At 33.9% G+C, this 11,777-nt stretch overlaps 1 non-coding gene across 1 annotated transcript; it reads left to right on the top strand.

The window, feature by feature from the left end:
- The first annotated feature begins 10,607 nt into the window (after positions 1 to 10,607).
- LOC139865430 (small nucleolar RNA R71) lies at positions 10,608 to 10,714 on the top strand. Its single transcript, XR_011764951.1, has one exon. It is a non-coding gene; the product is annotated as a small nucleolar RNA R71 (small nucleolar RNA).
- The last annotated feature ends 1,063 nt before the right edge of the window (positions 10,715 to 11,777 follow it).

Raw genomic sequence — 11,777 nt, 5'->3', positions numbered from 1 at the left:
AAATCAAGAAGCGCGTGTCTTTTTCTAGGAAGACTGTACTTCCTTATAAACTCTATTTATATTACAATAAATTGGGTAAAACTGATTAATATTGTCCAAAACAAAAGTATTTTCAATTATTTGTACAAAAATATGTGATATATGTTCTAAATAACTTGGTAAATTTTTCCCACACTTGGCTTTTATTTTTTCTTTCTTTGCCTTTTTATTCTCCTCTATTTCATTTTAAATGAATTCAAGCATTTTGGGTTGTTTCTCAATTTATGTCCTTTCCGAGGTAACAATAATTTCGGTATTAACACCTAGTTTTATCGTTCATAAATATGTATAAACATGATTTTGAATTCATTTATTTGAATTTTTTTTTTAAATTTTACTAGAAGTGGGTAGTCAGTATATAAGACTAGGGCTGTTCTTTATTATCAGAGAGCACTAGATTCTAATACAACTACTGCGTTACTAGTATTTTTAATGGTAACCAAGTGTTTAAATTAAAATTTTAAAAATCTGAAAGAATTTAACCCCTTCCCACACTTAAGATCTTGCAATGCCTTCATTTGCAAGAAATCAGTAGCAATTTAAATTATTGAGGGTGATTAGCGTAGAAAAATGATTAAATTTTACCAAAGTTTCCAAACATATTGTTGTTTGTTTGAATGATAAATGGTGCACATCATTTGTTCATTCCTGCAGTTGTTATTTCACATTTATTTTGCATCTTTTTGTCAAAATTAGTTGCTTTTGCTGACCTTAATGCTAGCCTTTGAAAATGCGCTGTTTTACCCTGTTGTGTACATGAGATAAAATACATACAATACAAATATAAACATGCATGGTATTTTGAAATGGGACTTAATATCCCACTTTCAAATTACAAAAATGAAATATTAGTACAAAATAATAAAAATATTAAACATTACATTAAAGTATCAAAATGTTAAATGTTTAGCATAAATAGATAAAAATAATAAAAGAGAAGAAATCACCAATGGAACACTATTGATTTGGATAGGGGTTCTAGTTCATATCATCGTTCGGGTTCCATGGTTGGTGACAGGTGTTTTGGTAGGCTTGATTGGGGTCGTACAGGTCAAAGGGTGGTCGCATGTCGGGCTGAGTGGTAGATAGTAAGCATGTCGAGTCGGGATGTAGTTATTTGGTACCTGATATGATAGCTGGCTCATGATTTAGTGCTGATGAACTTGCCAGCTATCGTGTTGGCATCGCCTGGAAGTCTCATACTCATTTGCGGCTTGCCACTGCTCATACTGACGATGCCTAGCCTCGTTAGTCATTTCTACCTCATCTATACGCTGGAAAACGTCAGTAAAACTATCCCTAATGACATCCCTGATGTCATCTGCTTCCTCCATCTCCTCATTCGAACCTCTCTACCTGTGGATGGTTGCCCCGATATGGCATTGCCTGATTGCGTCTCCTAGTCAATACCTTTGCACCTTGATAGACTTGCAAACCTAAAGTATCGTCTTGTTCCCGAACTACCATCATTGGACTCCCTTGCTCCGTATCTACACCTAAATACTCTCCAATGAGAGTAACAAAAATACCTCCTCCTATTATTCCCTCATCCTGTATTCCTTCCACCATTTTGGACAAATAAAAACCAACACAGTAGGGGATATTAACAAAGCTTCTAGTGTCTCGAATGCACTTAAGGTAACATAAATCGTGCAGGGTCATTTTTTCCTTGTTGTTACCTCTTTGTGTAATCGAGTTTGCTAAGAATCTATGTATTATATGAAGCTCGGCTTTATTAATATCTAAATAGGAGTATCTTCCTCCCCGCGTAAACACATTAAAATTTGACATACGCCTCCAGATGGCATTAACGTCAAAATTTCTATCTACTCTCTCACCATGATAAATCAAATTTGTACAATCAGGTGATAGTAATTCAGCGGGAGTGTAAATCTGTAAAGCCCTGGCCATGTCCAGCATGGACATCCTGTACATCCTACGACCAAGTAAAAATATAAGAAAACTCTTATCGTCTAACCTATCTACATCCTTATTAAAAGCTATAGTACCATTAACTCAACACACCACTCCTTATATACAGGCCTACGAGTGGTAAATAAACGTTCTCAATCAGTAAAAGAAGAGCTGCCATACCTTTGGATTAGATACTGCCTAACTGGGTTAGCTAGGTGGACCATTTCCAAAGGCTCCCAATCTATTACCCTTGGTACTTCTACATTTTTGGTCCAAAGCTTAAATTTGTTACTTTGGTATGTCGGGTAATCTCTCCAACTTCTATCAAATCTTAAATTGGGATGCAACTGTTCTTCATGAATTGTTGGGTGTTCTATTATATGGTGAACGGGAAATACTACGTAGGTAATAAAAAATTGTGGTTCTGGTTCATAGTATGGTACGTGTTGATCATAATGTTGTTGTTGTTCAGGTTGTTGTTCCGGTTCGTGATATTGCATCTCTGGCTGTGGTTCCGGATCAGGTTGCCTAGATGATGATGATGCACCATCAGTATTGGTATTTCTCTGTAAAACACATTAAACACAAAATTTGTGCATCCAAATATGCATTAGTGTTAGCAAAATAAACAAATTAAAACATTTACAATAACATGTTTAATCCATATTAAACTTATACTCATTTTCATATTTTTATCAATTCTACACATTTTCAAATAATCATATATGAAAATGTTTACAAAGTTCATAAGCTTTTATCTCAAATAACATGTCAAAATAATCATTACTAGCAATTAAACAAGTTTCAAATGGCATTTATATCAAATTAATCAAGTTCATGAAAAAAAATCCACTTTAATTCTCAAAAATCATGTTTAGGATCAATGTTTGGATCATTTAGCAACCTAAACATGTTACACTACTTAATTTAGCAATAATGCATGACAAAAATCGGCCATAACCTGTTTATATCAAAAAGTCCCAAATTGTTCAAGAACACAAACCCTAGATTTCTAAAAATTTTGAAGTTTGAGGCTTTAAATCATGTTAAATAGCATCAATCTAGGTTATACATGCATAATATACTAACAATTTAACTCTAATTACACTAAAAATTATCACAATTAAATTAGGATAAATATTTGTAATTATCACAAAAATTAGGAAATTTATCAGTTTAGGAGTGAAATTTTTACCTTTCTGCTTCCCCATCTGAGAAAAGACATGATTATAACGGTTTGTAGTAACAAATTTCACGAATTTTGATTGAAAAATGAAGATTTGAGGTGAATTTTTGTGTGTGTGTGTGTTCGTGTTTGTATGTGTGGATAAGTGGAGACAGAAGCACAGCTCGTGGGGTTTTTGATCCTGACCAGATTTTTAAGGCCATGCGATCGCATGGGGTCCTGACTTTTTTTTTTTTTTTTTATAAAAACCTTTGACTAATAAAACAAAAATTAAATTTATTAAAATTTTGTTTCTTTTAAGAATGAGGGCGTTTCGGTATGGTGACCTAGTTCGTCTCTCGACAAAATTTTAAAATTTGTCATTTTAAAGCGCTGTTTTAAAAGCAAAGATTTTTGGTTTTTTTTAATGTTTTTGCCATACTTTAAATCAATAAAATTAAAAATAATGATAATAAAATTTCTCGTCCCGCCCTCGGGTAAAGCAATTTCGGTTCAACGACCTAGTTTTCAACTCACGATGAATTTTAAATATCAAATTTTTAACTTAATGAAATAAAGTAAATTTTGTTTTTAAATTCACACCAAACTTAAATTGCATAAAATTAAAAATTCATATAAATATCGTTAATATATTTATACATTAATTTTACAAACTTATATTGAAAATATTAATTTTTAAAATATTTAAAAACTTAAATATATTGGTTTTAAAAATTTGCAGTAATTATTTAATATTAATATAAAAATAAGGTAAAAATTAAAATTAAAAATCTTTTTGGTCTTTTATTCCACTTTAATCAATCAAATATTATCAAAAATATACGCCCCTCTTTTTGGGTAAAGTAATTTCGGCTATTTTACCTAGTTTTACTCCTGACGAATTTCTGAAATATTTTGAATTGATTGATTAAAGATATTTATACCTTATGAATAAACGGTAAATTTCACAGTGATGTAATAAATTTTTGTATGATATCAATAATTTCGGTTTCGTATACCTAATTTTATTGAATATCAATTTAATACTTTATAGCGAACGATTCAGCGTTTTTTATCAAAAGGTTAAAAGCAATAAATAAAAACAAATAAAAACTGTACATACTTACCTGTGAGATAGAATTCTCAGAGACCTGCTTTAGCCGACTCATAGGAGAGTCGTGTGATTTGGTTTTCCATAGCTACATAAGCATAACCTCTATTTTTTAATAACTTTTCTTCTAAACATATGAACGGTCCTTCTCTGCATAGAGTAACAAATTCGGTATTTGAATATGTTTGATTGTTCGAACATTTACCTTCGTGCGACCATTTTCCGCATTTATGACATCTTTCAAGGTGTCGTGCTCTTCTTTTTGTTGCAGATTTTGATTTTCCTTTACCAAAATGTATCTTATGATGATCTTTCCCGAGTTCTTTCTTCACTTCGTCAATTTTGCCTCTTATGAATGATACCAATTCACTCAGAAGTGTGTCATTATTACGTTTAGTAATCATAGCGTGTAGTAGTAGACCATGGTTCAGATCAAAGGAATTCTTGATCTCGTAAAACCTAAAAGAAATAAAAATTCAGAATGGAGGGAGAAGACTAGTTCTTTAGGGTCTGCTAGGGAAAGACCATTCGGATTCCATTCTCGAAAACTACACGAGAACATAAAATCTTATTCTAACAGAAATATATATTATCCTTAAAAAGACTTGATTCTCCCCACACTTAGTTAGCTGTGGTGTCGAAATTGTGATTAACTTCATTTTCAATTGGACTATCAACAACTTGTATATCTCTGAATTTTACTTCAAGCCAATTGTTGATTTCCTCTGTAACTTTCACAAATTCAACTAACATTGCCTTTTCTTTAGGCGACAAATTGGATACTAATCGGTTACATAACTTAAAGTTCACCTTAATCCTAGCATCTAGAATCCGTTTATAAAGTTTCTTCGTTGAACTGTTGAAAATGGGTTCATCTAATTTCGTATCAACAATGGGGTTCTTTGTTATCAAGTCATCATTGGTTGTTGCTTCATCTTCCCCACACTTAGGCGTTTTTATTGGTTCAACAGTTTTGATTGGTGGAGATCTAAACTTTCGTTTCACAAAGGTGACCGATTTGTTACCATCCCTAAGTGTCATTCTACCTTCTCTTACATCAATGAATGCTTCGGTGGTTGCTAAAAATGGGCGACCTAAAATTAGAGGAATATCAGGGTCTTCCTCCATATTAATAACTATGAAGTTTGCAACAAAGGTCAAACTTCCCACTTTAACAAGTAAATTATTGGCTATTCCAATCAGGTGTTTAATGGTTTGATCAAATAATTAAATACCTATTCTGGTTGGTCTTAATATACTCACACCTAATCTTCTGTATAAGGAAAAAGGCATAACGTTTGCACTTGCTCCTAAATCTGCGAGTCCATTATACATAGCACCATCATTAAGCAAGCAAGAAATGATAAATTCACCTGGGTCTCCTACTTTAGTAAGTAGAGTTGGTTTGTTAACCTTTTCTGGGTGATCTTTTCTTGGTTCTTTCACTTCTACTTGAACTTCTTGTTCACATTTTTATTCTTTTCTTGGAATGGGAGGTTTGTATAGGAATTCTTCTTCATCACTCCAATTTGAAGCTTCCCCGTCTTTCAATTTTGGTTTATCATATGTTGTTGATAACATATTTATGTTTTCATTCTGAGGATTTTCTTGGGTGGTGAAATTATGATTGACTTCATTGTCAACTTCCATTGGGCCATGTATGTAATATTTAACTTTGTGACTATTAACTTTAAATTCAATCCCATTTGAATTTATTAACTCTATTGTTCCATATGAGAAAACTCTTTTGACTATGAATGGTACAGACCATCTTGATTTCAATTTTCCAGGAAATAGCTTGAATCGTGAATTGAAAAGAAGAACTCTGTCTCCTTCTTTAAATTCTTTTGAACTTCTGATTCTTTTATCATGCCATTTCTTCGTTCTTTCCTTATAGATTAACGAATTTTCATATGCTTCATGTCTCAATTCTTCTAATTCGTTTAATTGACTTAACCGTAGACGTCCAACTTCATGCAAATCAAGACTACATGTCTTCAAAGCCCAAAATGCTTTATGCACAATTTCTACTGGAAGGTGACATGTTTTTCCGTAAACGAGTTTAAAAGGTGTGGTTCCAATTGGAGTTTTGTAGGCTGTTTTAAAAGCCCAGAGTGCATCCTCCAAATTCATGGACCATTCCTTCGAATTTGATCCTACGGTTTTCACTAGAATACGTTTTAAAGCTCGGTTGGTATTTTCAACTTGTCCACTTGTTTGTGGATGATAAGCGGTTGAGATTTTATGAGTTACTCCATATCTTTTGAGAACTTTCTCAAGTTGATTATTACAAAAATAAGTACCCCGATCACTTATTAAAGCTTTCGGTGTTCCAAACCTAGCAAAAAGACGTTTTAAGAAGTTGACTACAACTCGTGCATCGTTAGTTGGGAGAGCTTGTGCTTCCGCCCATTTAGATACATAATCAATGGCAACGAGAATATAGAGATTATTATGAGATTTTGGAAATGGACCCATAAAATCAATACCCCAAACGTCAAATACTTCACATACTTGAATGACATTTTGTGGCATTTCATCGCGTTGACTTATTTTTCCGGCCCTTTGACATGCATCACAGGATTTACAAAGAAGGTGTGCGTCTTTGAAAATTGTAGGCCAATAGAATCCAGCATCGTAGACTTTTCTTGCTGTGAGTTGAGGCCCATAATGCCCTCCTGTTGGTCATGTGTGACAATGGTTTAAGATTTAACTAGCTTCATCTCCGAATACACATCGGCGTATTATTCCATCGGGACAACTTTTAAACAAATGTGGATCTTCCCAGAAATAGTGTTTTATATCACTAAAGAATTTCTTTCGTTTTTGGTACGACAGCCCCTTTTCAAGGAATCCACATACTAAATAGTTTGCATAATCTGCAAACCATGGAATTTTATTATAATCAATCTTCAAAAGATATTCATCAGGAAAGTTGTCTTGTATGGCCGATTCATTTAGAACTTCTAATTCAGGATTTTCAAGACGAGAAAGATGATCAGCGGCGAGATTTTATGCTCCCTTTTTGTCTCGAATTTCAATATCAAACTCTTGTAAGAGTAAGATCTAACGGATTAATTTTGATTTGGCATCTTGTTTTGAAAATAGGTATCTAAGAGCAGAATGGTCGGTATGGACCACCGTTTTAGCTAGAACGAGATATGAACGAAATTTGTCAAAAGCAAAAACAATAGCAAGGAGTTCTTTTTCAGTAGTTGTGTAATTGTTTGTGCTCCTTGTAACGTCTTACTAGCGTAATAAATAGGTTGAAATCGTTTTTCAATCCTTTGTCCTAAAATGGCTTCCATTGCAAAATCACTTGCATCGCACATGAGTTCAAATGGTAGATTCCAATTTGGAGTTATCATGATCGGCGCATTAGTGAGTTTTTCTTTAAAAATATTAAAAGATTTGATGTATTCATCTGAAAAGATGAATGGAGCATCCTTTTCTAGGAGTTTATTCATAGGAGTGGCAATTTTTGAAAAATCTTTTAAGAAACGTCGGTAAAAACCGCATGCCCTAAAAACTCCTAACTCCTCTAACATTGGTGGGATGTGGAAGTTTAGCAATTACATCTACTTTAGCTCTATCCACTTCAATTCCTTCCTTTGAAATTTTATGACCAAGAACGATGCCTTCTTTAACCATGAAATGGCATTTCTCCCAATTAAGAACTAGATTTGATTGTTCGCATCTAATAAGCATTCGTTCAAGATTAACTAGACATGATTCAAAAGTATCACCGAAGACTGAAAAGTCATCCATGAAAACTTCCATGCATTCTTCTATCATGTCGTGAAAAATCGCCATCATGCACCTTTGAAAGGTTGCAGGGGCGTTGCAAAGTCCAAATGGCATGCGTTTGTAAGCAAAAGTACCATAAGGGCACGTGAATGTGGTTTTCTCTTGGTCCTCGGGTGCTATTGGAATTTGAAAATATCCGGAAAAACCGTCAAGAAAACAATAGTAACTATTCTCGGCTAACCTTTCCAATATTTGATCAATGAAAGGTAAGGGAAAGTGATCTTTTCTGGTGGCATCATTTAATTTTCTATAATCAATACAAACTCGCCATCCTGATACAGTCCTTGTGGAAATAAGCTCATCCTTTTCATTTTTGATGACAGTCATGCCACCCTTCTTAGGTACGCATTGAACTGGGCTTACCCATGGACTATCAGAGATTGGATAAATTAAACCTGCATTGAGCAGTTTAATAATTTCTTTCTTAACAACATCTTGCATATTTGGATTTAGTCTTCGTTGGCGTTGCACATAGGTTTTATGACCTTCTTCCATAAGGATTTTATGTATGCAATACGAAGGACTTATTCCTTTAATGTCATGAATCTTCCATGCAATAGCTGATTTATGAGCTTTTAGCACAGAAATGAGTTGGGATTTTTCATTTTCCGTAAGAGAAGACGATATTATTACAGGTAATTCAGATTCACCATGTAAATAAGCGTATTCCAAATGGGTTGGAAGTGACTTTAACTCTAATATCGGTGGTTCTTCTATCGATGATTTGTATCGATATCTGTCTTCCTCTTTTAACATTTGAAGTTCTTATGTTGTTGGTTCGTATTCATTAGCCATGAGTGTGGCTAATATTTCAGCTTCATCAATTGGTTCAGTTCCTTCTCCTAAAGAACATTCTCATGTTCCTTGTAATTCTGGAAATTCTTCTAACAATTCTGCATGTGAATCTATAGTTTGAATATAATAACATGTATCATCTGCAGATTGCGGTTGTTGCATGGCTCTATCAACTGAAAAGGTAACACTCTCGCCCTCGATACTTAGGGTCAGTTTCTTACCGAACACGTCTATTTTTACTTTAGCCGTGTTTAAGAATGGTCTTCCTAATATGAGAGGAACTCGAGAATCTTCTTCCATGTCCAGAATAACAAAATCTACTGGAAATACTAAAGTACCAACTTTAACTAGCATGTTTTCCATTATCCCTCTAGGATATTTTACTGATCGATCTGCTAGTTGTATGCTTATTCTTGTTGGTTTCAATTCTCCGAGGTCTAGTTTAGCGTATAGTGAATACGGCATTAAATTTATACTAGCACCTAAGTCTGCCAATGCTTCTATTGAACTAAGACTACCCAGAAAACATGGAATTGTGAAACTTCCTGGATCTGAGAGTTCTTCTGGTAGTTTATTCAACAGTACTGCAGAACAATTAGCATTCATAGTAACAGCCGAGAGTTCTTCCATTTTCTTTCTATTTGTGATTAGATCTTTCAAGAAGTTGGCATACCTTGGCATTCCTGAAATCACATCAATGAAAGGAAGATTGACATGTATTTGTTTAAACATATCCAAGAATTTGGATTGCTCGGCTTCAAGTCTTTCTTTTCTCATTTTACTTGGGTAAGGAAGTGGTGGTTTCTTATCTTGCTCAGGCTTAACTGTGTTATCTTCATTAACCTTTTCAACTACCGGTTCTATTTTCTTATCTTGCTCAGGCTGTGGTGCCTGTGGAGTAGGAGTAGAGTCATCAGAAATTATAGGATTTCAGCTGGTTTAAGTGTAATACCACTTCTTGTGGTAATGGCTTTAGCTGTTTCATTTCGAGGGTTAGCATTTGTATTGCTAGGTAGACTCCCCGGTTTTCTTTCACCTATCAACCTTGCTAGGTTGCTCACTTCTTGTTCCAGATTTTGAATAGAAGCTTGTTGATTTCTAAATGCTTGAGCATTTTGTTCATTCGTTTCTTTCTGAGATGTGAAAAACTGCGTTTGAGATTCAACTAGCTTCGACATCATGTCTTCTAAATTTGACTTTTTATCATCGGTTTGTGGTGCTTTATTTTGAAAAATAGGTCTTTGCTGGTTGTAAGTATTATTAGATACTTGTTGATTGCTAGGACCTTGTTGGTTGTTGTATGGAACATTTCGGTTATAATTCTAATTTTGATTGTAGTTTGGTCTTGGCGGTTGATAATTATTCTGATAATTATTTCCAGGCCTTTGGTTTATATATGAAACATTCTCTATTTGTTCCATTGTTTGTTCAATACTGAGACAATCTTTTGTCAAATGTGGTCCTCCACACTGTTCACAACTAATTCGTATTGCGTGAATATCCTTAGTCATCTTTTCCATTCGTCTCTCGAAAGCATCTATCTTTGCGGAAATAGAATCAAAGTCATGGCTAGAATCGGCTCTAGCTGCTTTAGATGATCTAACGATATCTTTTTCTTGATGCCACTCATGTGAGTGGGAAGCAGTGTTATCAATAATTTTGTAAGCTTCAGTTGCGGTTTTCTTCATAATGGAACCACCAGCAGCTATGTCGATGTCTTTTCTTGTAGTGATGTCGCATCCTTGGTAGAATATTTGTACTATTTGATAAGTGTCTAAACCATGTTGAGGACATCCTCTCAACAACTTTCCAAATCTTGTCCATGCCTCATATAGTGTTTCATTTGGCTTTTGTGTGAACGTAACTATTTCTCCTTGAAGTCTCATAGCTTTAGATGCCGGAAAGAATTGTTTAAGAAATTTTTCAACTAAAACATCCCATGTATCAATCGCCCCTTCAGGTAACGATTCTAACCAATCTTTGGCTTCTCCCTTTAAAGTTCAGGGAAATAACATGAGATATATCTTTTCATCCTCAACTTCTCTTATTTTGAAGAGAGTACAGATCCTATTAAAAGTTCGAAGATGTTCGTTTGGATCTTCCTTTGGCGCACCACTAAATTGGTATTGATTAGTTACCATGTGTAGGATTTATCCTTTGATTTCGTAATCTGGCGCATTAATGTCTGGTTGAGTAATTGCATGACCTTGGCCAGTGCGTTTACCCCTCATTCGATCTTCCATACTTAGAGGTTCCAGATTTTCCATGATTGAATTTGTTGAATCTGAATCACTAGAGGATTCTCACTTAATGGTTTCTTCCTTGACAATCTCTGGATGAGTGATTTGTGGTTTAGGAGGAATGATTAGTGTTTCAGGATCTCTGAATTATCCCTGAATATCCTCCAGATTCTTAATTGTGAGGTTTGTAGTGACCCGAACTTTTCCATGTTTATATATATTAATTGAGATTGATATTTACATGATTAAATGTTTCCAACATGTTAAGCAATCAAACTTGTTAAGACTTGATTAATTGAAATAGGTTTCATATAGACAATTGACCACCCAAGTTGACCGGTGATTCATGAACGTTAAAACTTGTAAAAACTATATGATGACATATATATGGTTATATATATAGTTAACATGATATTATGATAAGTAAACATATCATTAAGTATATTAACAATGAACTACATATGTAAAAACAAGACTACTAACTTAATGATTTTGAAACGAGACATATATGTAACGATTATCGTTGCAACTACATTTAATGTATATATATCATATTAAGAGATATTCGTACATCATAATATCATGATAATATAATAATTTAAAATCTCTTTTGATATTATAAACATTGGGTTAACAACATTTAACAAGATCGTTAACCTAAAGGTTTCAAAACAACACTTACATGTAACGACTAACGATGACTTAA

Source organism: Rutidosis leptorrhynchoides, chromosome 8 (assembly GCF_046630445.1).
Source record: "Rutidosis leptorrhynchoides isolate AG116_Rl617_1_P2 chromosome 8, CSIRO_AGI_Rlap_v1, whole genome shotgun sequence".
Taxonomy (NCBI): domain Eukaryota; kingdom Viridiplantae; phylum Streptophyta; class Magnoliopsida; order Asterales; family Asteraceae; genus Rutidosis; species Rutidosis leptorrhynchoides.
The sequence above is the reverse complement of the archived record's forward strand: the minus strand, read 5'-3'. Positions and strand labels throughout refer to the sequence as shown.